The following is a 12,584-nucleotide window of genomic DNA, read 5'->3' as shown; positions in this document are numbered from 1 at the left end:
AACCCTAAACCTAACCCTAACGCTTAACGTAACCCTAACCCTAAACCTAACCCTTACCTTTATGTGAATCGGCTTGCTGTAATTTTATTTTAATTTTAATTTAATTTATTTTTAATTTTATTTATCGCGCTGCTGATGACGTCAGGTACGCGCTTTGATTGGGCGCGCTTTAGTGGACCGCGGTTTTGACGGGTCACGGCTGAACACACTGCTGTCTCATATTTAAGTAATCCTTTCCTCTAGTTTCTTTCATTCTTCCACTGAAACAAATGGGCCAAACTTTATCATCTTTCTCCAGCAGAGGGTGAGAAAAGCAAACTGTTTTGGAGTGGGGTGAGGTCACATTCATCACCTTTTATCAGAACAACCTCCTTCCTTCCTTAGATACCTTGCATCCTTGACCAGTGATGATCCTGATGTCTGCTGGGACTCTGTCTCCCCCTTTGATCTCCACCAAGTCACCCACTACCAGCTGATTAGCATTGATCTGGAACTTGTCGCCGTCTCGAATCACTGTGGCTTGCTGTATTTGGGATGAAGAGAAGAAACCAAGTCCTGGATTTGGACTTACAACATTCTTTTCGTCCATTAACCCCCCCTGACCCCTTCCCCATGCAAAGCAAAACAAATCAAAACTCCCAGATGGCCAAAATAATTTATTTTCAGATGCACAGGGGGATACTGGGAGCCATTATGTTTTTACCTGCGGCACGAGATTCTTGAAACTTGCAATGATGTTTGTGCTTTTAAACTCTTGATAGTAACCAAAGCAGCCAGTCACAACCACAACAGCGATAAGAGCAACGGCCAAGTATAACTAAGGAAGAAGGAAAATATATATATATATATATGTTGGTATTTGTGTTGTCACAGTATAACTAAACAAGAAGGAATATATGTAATTAGTGTCACAACCCCTGGTTTGCCCAAATATGGGAGGAAGCTTACTGCTTCCATTCTCTGTCTATCGGCTCGTCACAAGAGACCATCTAGACAGAAACCCAATATTTTTACTGTTGCCTTTGTTACATTTGTGTTGTATTTGTGCTGATAAAAAAAATAAAGGGAGAATAGTATAGATCTATTTCAAGCTAAATGAGAGAGCTAAATAGCTATTTAGAGAGCTAAATAGCTTGAAATAGATCTATACTTGTCTCCCTTTATTTATTTATCAGCACAAATACAACATATATATATATATGTGGCATAATGGCTAAGACGTTTGCCTAGGATGCAATACAGCACAGGTTTGAATCCCAGTAAGGGTATGGCTAGCTGATGAGAGCTAAATAGCTTGAAATAGATCTATACTAGTCTCCCTTTATTTATTTATCAGCACAAATAAAAAAAAACCACAAATATAACAAAGGCAACAGTAAAAATATTGGGTTTCTGTCGTGATGGACTCTTGTGACGAGCCGATTGACAGATGATGGAAGCAGTTAGCTTCCTCCCATAATTGGGGCTTACCAGGGGTTGTAAAAATCTAATAGATACCTTTCACCCTGGCTTCGCTGATAACGGATAAGAGCCTGTGGCCTAATGACTAAGAAGTCTGCCTAGTATGTAATATAGCCCAGGTTCAAATCCCAGTAAGGGTATGGCTAGCTGATGAGAGCTAAATAGCTTGAAATAGATCTATACTAGTCTCCCTTATTTATTTATTTATCAGCATAAATAAAAAAACAAAAAAAAACAACACACACATATGTGTGTGTGTGTGTGTGTGTTGTATTTGTGCTGATAAATAATAAATATTTATCAGCACAAATACAACACAAGTGTAACAAAGGCAACAGTAAAAATATTGGGTTTCTGTCTGGATGGTCTCTTGTGACGAGCCGATAGACAGAGAAAGGAAGCAGTAGGCTTCCTCCCATATTTGGGCATACCAGGGGTTGTGACACTAAATACATACATACATGCATGCATGCATGCACTGCTTCAATTAATCCTGGCAAACATCACACTTATTATACAGCCACTCCTCATTTAGCAACTAGCTTCTTTAACAACCATTCTCAAACAGGACAATAATAAACACTAGCAAATATTCGTTTTCTGGCCAATATGCCCAGAGATGGTATTCAGCCAGTTCGGACCAGTTCACCTGAGCTGGTAGTGGAAATTGTGGGTGGGCCTACCCACCCACCCTGACTCTATGCCGTTCTATTTAGGCATGTTTTTGAGGCCGGGCGCATGTTACGGGAAGGTGCGCGGAAGGAAGCAAAGCATATGCGCAGTAGGGGTGCGTGTGCATGGCGAACCGGTGGTAACAAAATGTGAAACCCAGCGCTGGATATGCCCATTTACCCCTGAGTATAAAAGCTCTCAGTGTGAAACAGGGTTTAAGTTTCAGGCAACAGCTTTGAGCGGGGAAGGGTTCTAAATGAATCAATTAAGGTCACAGCTGAGCTTCTTAACTTGCAAATAGCATTTTTTAGGAAAGCCGGATATTACCTTGAAAAAGCAGCTCAAGAGAAATAGCTTGTTTAAACAATCTCTCTGCTTGCTTAACAAGCTAGAACTGATTGTGTTTGCTAAAGGAGGAGAAGGTGGACTAGAAAATACCCCTAGGGCCTATGAGGTTTAAAGTTTATCTGCTAAAATATAGATGGGCATTCTTCTTCTTGGGCCATATTTGCAATTTGTATTTATTAGTTTGTCAAACATATTTGTCATTGGATGTTGGCGATCCTATTTTTATCAACAGCTGCATGAAAAAGTGCTGTTGAGTTTTCTCCAGACTTAGATTTTGAAGCCATGATGTTCTTCTTCTGCCTGGACCTCTTTTGCCTTCGATCTTTCCCTGGAGGATTAAGTGAAGTACGCCGTATTTTTCTGGGTGTCGCATCCGAGATATTCTGGCCATTAGATGGTAGCAAACAGATTTTTGTAACCATCTATTACAGTGGTGAAATTCATTTTTTTTTGTACTACTGGTTCTGTGAACATGGCTTGGCTGGCTTGATGGGTGTGGCAGGGGGAAAGAAACTGCAAAATCTCCATTCCCACCCTACTCTGTGGCCAGAGATGGGTTCCTACCAGTTCGCACCTATTCGGTAGAACCGGTTCGTCAAATCTACCGAACCGGTTAGAAGAGGTTCCACCAGTGGACCCGGAAAGCAGGCCACACCTACAAAAGAGGTTCCAAAAATTTTTGAAACCCACCACTGGTCCTTGGATATGATTATTCTACACTATCATGCTCCTATTTATAAAACTCAGTGCCTCTGTGAAAGGTAAGGATGACTACTGCGTTTGTGGTGCAATCAGAACATTACGTGTGTTGAAGTTGTTTTAACGCAAACCAAAGATGCCTTTTAAAAAAGAAGTTTACATCCTATTCTTATGCATGCCAGTGCTGTGTGTGAGGTAATTTAAGGTGGTTCTGACAAGTGTCGTCGGCATCTTCATATCCGGTCACATGGGTGGCAAGCCACTCCCATCCGGTCACATGGGCAGCAAGCCACTCCCACAAAGGAGGCCACACCCACAGAATAGGTTCGAACAATTTTTGAAACCCACCACTGTCTGTGGCCAGCCAGAGGCGGTATTTGCCGGTTCTCCGAACTACTCAAAATTTCCGTTACCGGTTCTCCAGAACCTGCTGAATTTCACCCCTGATCTATTATTCTGTGTCAATGCGCCCTAACCTCTCTGGCCTGGTGGGAAGGGGAGAGGGGATGGTTCTCTGCGAGTGCCTACTGCTTGCACAAGTGGCGCTTCGTGTGTGAATGCCTGCCACTCGCACAAGTGGAGTTGCACACGTGAGCGTGCACTCACCCGCTGCTCACATAGCTCAGTTTCAAACGGGCTGCAGCCCGGGAGCTGAGGTGGCGCTGTGGTTAGAGTGCAGTACTGCAGGCCACTTCAGCTGACTGCTATCTGCAGTTCGGCGGTTCAAATCTCACCGGCTCAAGGTTGACTCAGCCTTCCATCCTTCCGAGGTGGGTGAAATGAGGACCCAGATTGTGGGGGCAATATGCAGACTCTGTAAACCGCTTAGAGAGGGCTGAAAGCCCTATGAAGTGGTATATAAGTCTAACTGCTATTGCTATCTGATTTTTTTTCAGCCTAAATATGGTAACCGTGCAGAAGCCCAGCCTTGTTGTTCTGAATTCATCTACTCCTAGGGATCCAACATCCTTCAAAGTATACAATTAAATCATGATATTAAAACCTAGAGAAGAAACAGTCAATTCTTGACCCTGCTCACCTGAGGCTTAGCCCTGCCCACTTTGCATCATCATTCTATTTAGTATTGCCTCTCTCTCTGTCCCGGTGACCACCAATTGATGGTCTGTTTCTGCTGCGTGGCACTTACATTGTCTGCGCTGGTAAGGTCACCTTGGCCACACTGGATGCCAAAGGCAATGAGACAGATGGCAGCTGCCACCCACATCAGGCACTGCAGCCCACCAGCCAGCTGACGGGCAAACTTCACGTACTCCGGAGTGCCTTTGGGGGGCTTCAATTCATTGGGACCATCACGAAGCATAATCTCTCCGGCCACTGTGCTGGTCAAACCCTGGAAGCAGATAGACAAGGAGGCCAGATATCAATATGTAGTAATAATAAATCAGTAATGCTCCCGACTCCTAGACTTTTGCCCATCATGGATTCAATGAATGTGGCTATCAATTTAGGTAAATATAAAGGTTCCCTTCACACATATGTAGTTTGTAGTTTATTATGATTTATAGGCCGCCCTTTTCCCTGAGGGGACTCAGGGCGGCTTACAATACATGGGAAGGGGGGTGCAAAACAAAAACACAAGACAGTGCATAAATAAAAATAAAACAATAAAACACAACTTTCATTCAACATTCGGGTGGGGCAAATTAGAATCTTATCCCCAGGCCTGACGGGATAGCCAGATCCTAAGGGCTGTGCGGAAGGTCTGGACGGTGGTGAGGGTGCGAATCTCCACGGGGAGATCGTTCCAAAGGGTCGGAGCTGCTACTGAGAAGGCTCTCCTCCACGTAGTCGCCAGTCGTTACTGACTGGCGGATGGAACTCGGAGGAGGCCTAATCTGTGCGATCTAATCGGTCGAAGGGAGGTAATATGTGCTAGTCGTTCCTGACTCTAGTGGGGGGCAGTGCTCATCTCGATTTCAAAGCCAAAGAGCCAGCACTGTCCAAAGACATCTCTGTGGTCATATGGCTGGCATGACTCAACACCGAAGGGGCATGGAACGCTGTTACCTTCCCACCAAAGCTGGTCCCTATTTTTCTACTTGCATTCTTACGTGCTTTCGAACTGCTAGGTTGGCAGAAACTAGGACAAGTAACAGGAGCTCACCCTGTTACACGGTGCTAGGGATTTGAACCGCCGAACTGCCGACCTTTCTGATCGACAAGCTCAGCATCTTAGCCACTGAGCCACCTCAGTGCAATCAATTTACGGCAGCCTTATTCCCCATGTATCACTTCCTTTCAACTAGAGGGCCACCGTACTTTCAAGGCTTCCGAAGGGGTTATGATGAACTATGAAAACGTGTGTTCCTCTCAGTTTGCCGCTTGGTCATCATGGTTTGGTTTGGCTTGGTCTTGTTTTATTGGACTTATATGCCGCCCTTCTCCCAAAGGACTCAGGGCGGCATACAACATAAAAACACATATGAGAAAAGTTAAAAAAGATCAAACGGGAAATCCAATAACCTTCAACTGACAATTTAAATCAAATTTAGGATTAAATTAAAATTAACAATTTAAAATTAATAATTTAATTTATTCTATTCAGGGCAGGCCGGCTTGCTGAAAAAGCCAACTTTTTAGGGCACGGAGGTCGGGGATTATGCCAAGCTCCGGGGGCAGCTCATTCCAAAGGGAAGGTGCTCCCACAGAGAAGGCTCTCCCCCTTGGGGGTCGCCAGCCGACACTGCCTGGCCGACGGCACCCTGAGGAGGCCAACTCTGTGGGATCGTACTGGACGGTGGGAGGCTACTGGTGGCAGTAGGCGGTCTTGCAAGTACCCTGGGCCTAAGCCATGGAACGCCTTAAAGATCATAATTAACACCTTGAATCACACCCGGAAAACAACCAGCAACCAGTGCAGGCCGCCTAAAAGGGGTGTAACATGGGAGGTACCCCCATGACAACCCGAGCGGCCGTATTCTAATTAGTATTAGTGACCGCTAATACTCTTTTTGTCAAAGGGCTTCACCTTCTTGATGTTGGTCCTATATTTCCTCTCCAATTCTTCTATAGACAGCTGATGATCATCCTAAAAGGAGGAGAGACCCAAGATAAGAATATGATTTCAGTGGATGGAGAGATGTTGTCTTTTGAGCATGGTCCTTCATTCAATGTTCTCTCCTGCTGTTTTGTATAAATACATAAGCACAGTCAACAAATATTTCTTCAGATTAACAAGATAAACCCACAAAACGAAATGATTTCAAAATTCCAGATAAGTGGGAATTGATTCTGGAGGCCAGGAGATTAAATTTCAGACATGAAGCATATTGGGCATGAAGGCAAAGAATATATAGTATTACAGATGGGGGGGAAAAAAGCAATTTAGCTTGTATATTTAATCGTACACAGCCGGTATTAAACAATAATATAATTTATTACATTGTCTCAGAAAATTGAAGAGGCACAGTATTGAACAGAATTTGCAGCTCTAACATTTGCATACCAAAATGTTTAGGAAACAAAATAATTAATTCCAAATGCCCTTGAAATGAGGCAATCTCTGTTATTCAGAGAGGTTTGAAGAGAGGTTAATTGCGAATTATGAAATGGATTAGATTGAGGAGGCCTGATGGAATTAACCTTGTTTCTGTTCATATAAACAAGGCTCTGGTGGCTTACCCTGCCAACGAAAGTGCGTATAGTCAAGGCTATGGTTTTCCCAGTTGCAATGGATGGCTGTGAAAGTTGGACCATAAGGAAGGCTGAGCGCCAAAGAATGGAGGCCTTTGAGCTGTGGTGCTGGAGAAGACTCCTGCAAGTCCCTTGGATGCAAGGTGATCAAATCAGTCAGTCCTAGAGGAGATCAATCCTGGCTGCTCTTTAGAAGGCCAGATCCTGAAGATGCAACTTGGCCATCTAATGAGAAGGAAGGACTCACTGGAGAAGAGCCTCATGCTGGGAACGATGGAGGGCAAAAGAAGAACGAGGTGGCTGGATGGAGTCACTGAAGCAGTCGACGTGAGCTTAAATGGATTCAGGGGGATGGTAGAGGACAGGGAGGCCTGGAGGAACATTGTCCATGGGGTCGTGATGGGTCGGATATGACTTCGCAATAACAACAACAAATATACCTGATGGAATTAACATTGTTTTTGTTCATATAGATAAGGCTCTGAAGCCATTACTTATCATTTGCTGAAATTTCCTGAAGACCAATGCTTTAAGAGGTACCAAAAGTTGTCTCTCAAAAAACTAATGGAAAAAAAACAATATTCCTTCCTTGAAGTTCAGAGAGAAAATTACATTTTGTTCTGGAGAAGAATTCCTTTCCCCTGAGTATAATTACCAGTATAATTACATTAAATGTACTCCGTAGTTTCAAATGGTTTGCAGGATGAGAAACAACAGGATGTTGCAATTGTTCCTATTTGTGACTTTCCTTAATTTTGTGCGCCAAATTCTGTATGCAGCTCTTCTGCGTAGAGCTTTGGATGCAAATGTCCTTTAGTGTCCGTTATTGATTTTATTTTTAATGTCTGCTTTTCAGATTCCAAATTCTGACTCAGTTTAAGAGAGGTTCCGTGAATAAAGTGCCCCGCATTGAATCAATCACAGCTCTGTGAGATCACTGAGTTGCATCTCTTATTGTTCAGAGGAGAGTGAGGAAAATGCCATAATGTGAACTTGGGCTCATAGATTACAAATGTGTTTTATGGATGAAGACTTTGTTTCTCTTTGGCTGGTCTCACATCACAACTTAATTCTTTTTTGCTAAAAGTGGATATGCTTAACAAGATGGACATGTGTGCAGGGATGGGCTTCAAAAATTTCACCAATGGGTTCTCTGCCCAGTTGCTGGGTGGTAGGAGTGGGTTCCTGCCAGTTCTAACCTCTTCTGTAGAAGAGGTTCTACAAATCTACAGTGCTGTTAAGAACAGGTTTCAGCTCCCTCCCCCTGCCCGTCCGCACATCATCAAGATGAAGAGCGAGAGGAGGAATTCTGGGAGTTGAAGTCCACAAGTCTTAAAGCTGTCAAGTTTGAACACCCCTGGGTTTTTTTCCCTAAAGGGTTAGGGGTGGAAGGGTCTTGTAACTTGACAGGTTTAAGACTTGCGTGCTTCAAATGCCAGAGTTTCTGAGCCAACATTTTGGTTGCTAAGCAAGAGCGTTGTTAAGTGAGTTTCACCACATTTTACAAGTTGGACATACCCACCCAGTCACATGACTGGCAAGCCACTCCCACCCGGTCACATGGCCAGCAAGCCATTCCCACCCGGTCACATGGCCGGCAAAGCCACTCCCACAAAGCAGGCCACACCTACAGAAGAGAGTCTAAAATTTTTTGAAATCCATCACTGCTGGGTGGGCAGGGCCATGGTGGGCGTGGTCTAGCCAGCCTCCTGCACCATGATGTGGGGTGTGTGTGTGTTTTTGCCTTCCCCAGACTCCAGGCTTTCCTCGAGCCTCTGGGAGGGCGAAAACTGCTTCCCCCAAGCTCCGGAGGCCCTCTGGAGTCTGGAAATTGGCCCGTTCGACATGAGCTGAAATGGACTCCAGAGGATGGTAGAGGATAGGAAGGCCTGGAGGAACGTTGTCCATGGGGTCGTGATAGGCCGGACATGACTTTGCAACTAACAATAACAACAACTTATGGCTTACCACATCCATCTCTTTCTTCATATTCTCCAACTTCTCTTTTTTCTTCAACCCTTTGTTTTTCTTCTTCTTAATCTTCACATCCATTTCCCCATCGTATTTCTCCATCTCCACTGAGTACATCTCGTACTTCTCCTAGCAGGACAAAAAAACAAAAAAAAAAAGAAAGAGGTTTGAAAGCTCAAATATTCTTTTGAGCATTTTTAAAAGCCATCTCTGGAAAGCAGAATAGATTTTAAGTGCTGGGATTAAAACGAAACCAAATGCCTAGCGTGACGAGTGATGTCCACAGTGGAGAGGTGTGTGTGAGTGTCAGAAAAAGTCAGTTGCTGGTTACATCTGCCATCTTGGCTGTTTTGACACCTTTACAGTTCTGGGGACCCCATTTAAACAAAATTCTCTCTACAAAATTGTTTATTTAAAAAATCTGATTTGTATTCAAATGTTGACCTACCATTTGGCATCAAAGGGATGGGATGAATTTAAAGACAACTGAGTGGATACATTACACATAATTACACTGGTTGAGTTGTTCTTTAGAACAAAGCTGATTATTCTAGGAATAGAATAGAAGAACTTTACAAAATTTCACTCTGCAATTTTACTTCGCTAGTAATGGATCTAAACTCGAGAGTCCCACAGTCATCCATGACCTCTGCAGAACAGATTCAGTTTTTTAAAAAGTCTTATTTTTTATTTCTTTCCATATACATCCACAAATATAGATTCTTGTAGATACTATTAACATTTATCTGTTGGCTTCTAGCATTTATCACAATCTGCTTAAGAATATAAAAAATACAATTGGGATCACTTTCTTGCCATCTCATTTGGCCACAACCCTACTCCTTCCTTCTTCCCAACAACCCTTCTCTACCTTCTTCTTTCCTCCTCTCTTTCCTCTTGTGACTTTCCTTAGAGTCCTTCGGGAGGGGGCGGCATACAAAAAACAAAACCAATAAATCAATAAACCTAATTTGCATGTCAAATTCTGTACGCAGGGTTCTCCCCCCCATTTTTTAAAAGATGTGACACCGAACGGAATGATATTTTGGGTGTTTTCCTCTTGGCCAAACGGAAAAGAAGAACAGCTGGCAGTTCCCTGAATTTTGAGACTTCCTAGTATCAGGTTGGCTGCGCGGCTGATATCAACGCAGTTTTGATGACATGGGACTCGAACCAGTGATCTAAGTGGGTGTTATTTTTTTGTTGTTGTTATATTTCTCTCCTAGTAGGCTTTTCTGCTCATGATCTGTTTGAAATTCCTTACGTTAATAAATTTGATAATAACAATTTGATGAAAGGCACTTATAAATGGAGGTGAATCTATATATCTATATATCCATATATCCATATATCCATATATCCATATATCCATCTATCCATATATCCATATATCCATATATCTAATCTATATCTATATCTATATCTATATCTATATATCTATATCTATATCTATTATATCTATATCTATATCTATATCTATATCTATATCTATATCTATATCTATATCTATATCTATATCTATATCTATATCTATATCTATCTATATCTATATCTATATCTATATCTAATCTATATCTAATCTATATCTATATCTATATCTATATCTATATCTATATCTCGATATCTCTATCTCTATCTCTATCTCTATCTCTATATCTATATCTATATCTATATCTCTATATCTATATCTATATCTAATCTATATCTATATCTATATCTATATCTATATCTATATCTATATCTATATCTATATCTATATCTATATCTATATCTATATCTATATCTTACATCTACATCTACATCTACATATCTATATCTCTCTATCTCTCTATCATCTCTCATCCTCTCTCCTCCCTCCCTCCCTCCCATCCCTCCCTCTCTCTCCCTACCTACCTACCTACCTACCTACCTACCTACCTACCTACCTACCTATATCTCTATATCTCTATATCTGTCTATCTGTCTATCTATCTATCTATCTATCTCTCTATCTATCTATCTATCTATCTATCTATCTATCTATCTATCTATCTATCTACCTACCTACCTACCTACCTACCTACCTACCTACCTACCTACCTACCTACCTATCTATATCTATCTATCTATCTATCTATCTATCTATCTATCTATCTATCTATCTATCTATCTATCTATCTATCTATCTCTATGTCCCAGGATAATGTTGTAGAATCCAATCTGGGTTAGTCAACGGGACCAGAGGCTTTGTCTTCTGAGCTTTCGGATTCGTACTGGAGTCCAATCCTGCAGCATGCTCTTAACTGTAAGCATAAACAAAGCCTCACTGCGTTTGCCCCATTGCACCCCCTTAGATGTGCCACGACGAACACCCCCTTGAGAAAGAAAAGGAGACCTTGAGAAGAAAAAGCAACGCTTGGAAATACTGTTACAAATCTCAAATGCAACTCTACAAAGTCTATCAGTGCCAGAGAAGGGAGTGAGAAGGAAATATATCTCTTCCCCACCCACCGCCCACCCCACAGAACAGGGATGTCAAACTCAATTTCATTGAGGGCCACATCAGGCTTGTGGTTGACCTCGGGAGGATGGCCAGGCGTGGCCAACTGGGGGAGGGGCCTGGCCATCTTGATGCCACTCCCCAAACTGCTGGCATGTTTCATCTTCGCATTGGGTAGACTGGGCCGAAGCGATGCAGGCTGGCCCCTTACATTTTCCAGGACGGCCCCTTTGGCCTTGAGTTTGACACTCCTGCCCTAGAAGTTGTTTATTTATGCAATACTTTATTATGCAGTACTTTATACAGCTATTTAACTAACAAAAAGATTAAAAGCTTTGTACAGGGCAGGTCGTAACTTAGAAAACCTATTCACCCAAAGCTGATGGAAAACTTGTCAAAATAACCTGAAACTTGACAGCATGCCTGAACCAACAACGCTGCATTATTCTTTTGGAAAATTGACATCCAGATGGCTTCTGGAGACCAGGCATTTCCCTGCCCTGCCTTTCTTTGGTTTTCCCACTGACAAATGGCCATGGGAAAACGAATGCTCAAATTCCTTTCACCGCTGGATAATAAGGACGCACCCTCTATACACAGCCCTCTCGCTATGCCCCCTCCTCCCCCACTCTCTCTCCCCATGCGTGTGTGTGTTTGTGTGTGTATATACACATGTATTTTAGTCCAGCAGTCTTGGAATCAGTGCAGAATGTGCTTTCTGGCAGAGATGCTTTCTGGCAGTTCCTTCTGCAGCTTGATTTGTCTAACAACATTTATAATCTTAATGGATTCTGGCTGGGACATCACAGAAAAATCAAACGACAATGTCAGTATAAAATTGGAATGTCGGCTTTATCTTCTATGTATTGATTTCTTTCCCTTTCCTCTCTGCTCTTCTCTACACGTGTTCACGCACACATAAACGCACACGCATATTGGTTTAAATTTACGCATTCACCTCTTGATGATCTCAACCCACAGGTAAAAAGGTACCGATGAGAACTGACATATGAGCAGGACATCTGATTGGCCATTTCCCCCCCTGCACACTCTTTATTATGCTCCTCTACCCCAGCAATAGCAGGGACACCATCCACACCCTGAGCTAACCATACACCCAGATTATAAATGCTATCCTAAGCCTGATCTTAAGGGACGCAGTGGCTTGGTGGCTAAGACACCGAGCTTGTCAATAACGGAGTGAGTTCCTGTTACTTGTCCCAGCTTCTGCCAACCTAGCAGTTCGAAAGTATGTAAAAAATGCAAGTAGAAAAATAGGGACCACTTTTGGTGGGAAGGT

The sequence above is a fragment of the Thamnophis elegans genome, chromosome 12 (genome assembly GCF_009769535.1).
Source record: "Thamnophis elegans isolate rThaEle1 chromosome 12, rThaEle1.pri, whole genome shotgun sequence".
Lineage (NCBI taxonomy): Eukaryota > Metazoa > Chordata > Lepidosauria > Squamata > Colubridae > Thamnophis > Thamnophis elegans.
This window is presented reverse-complemented; position numbering follows the sequence as displayed.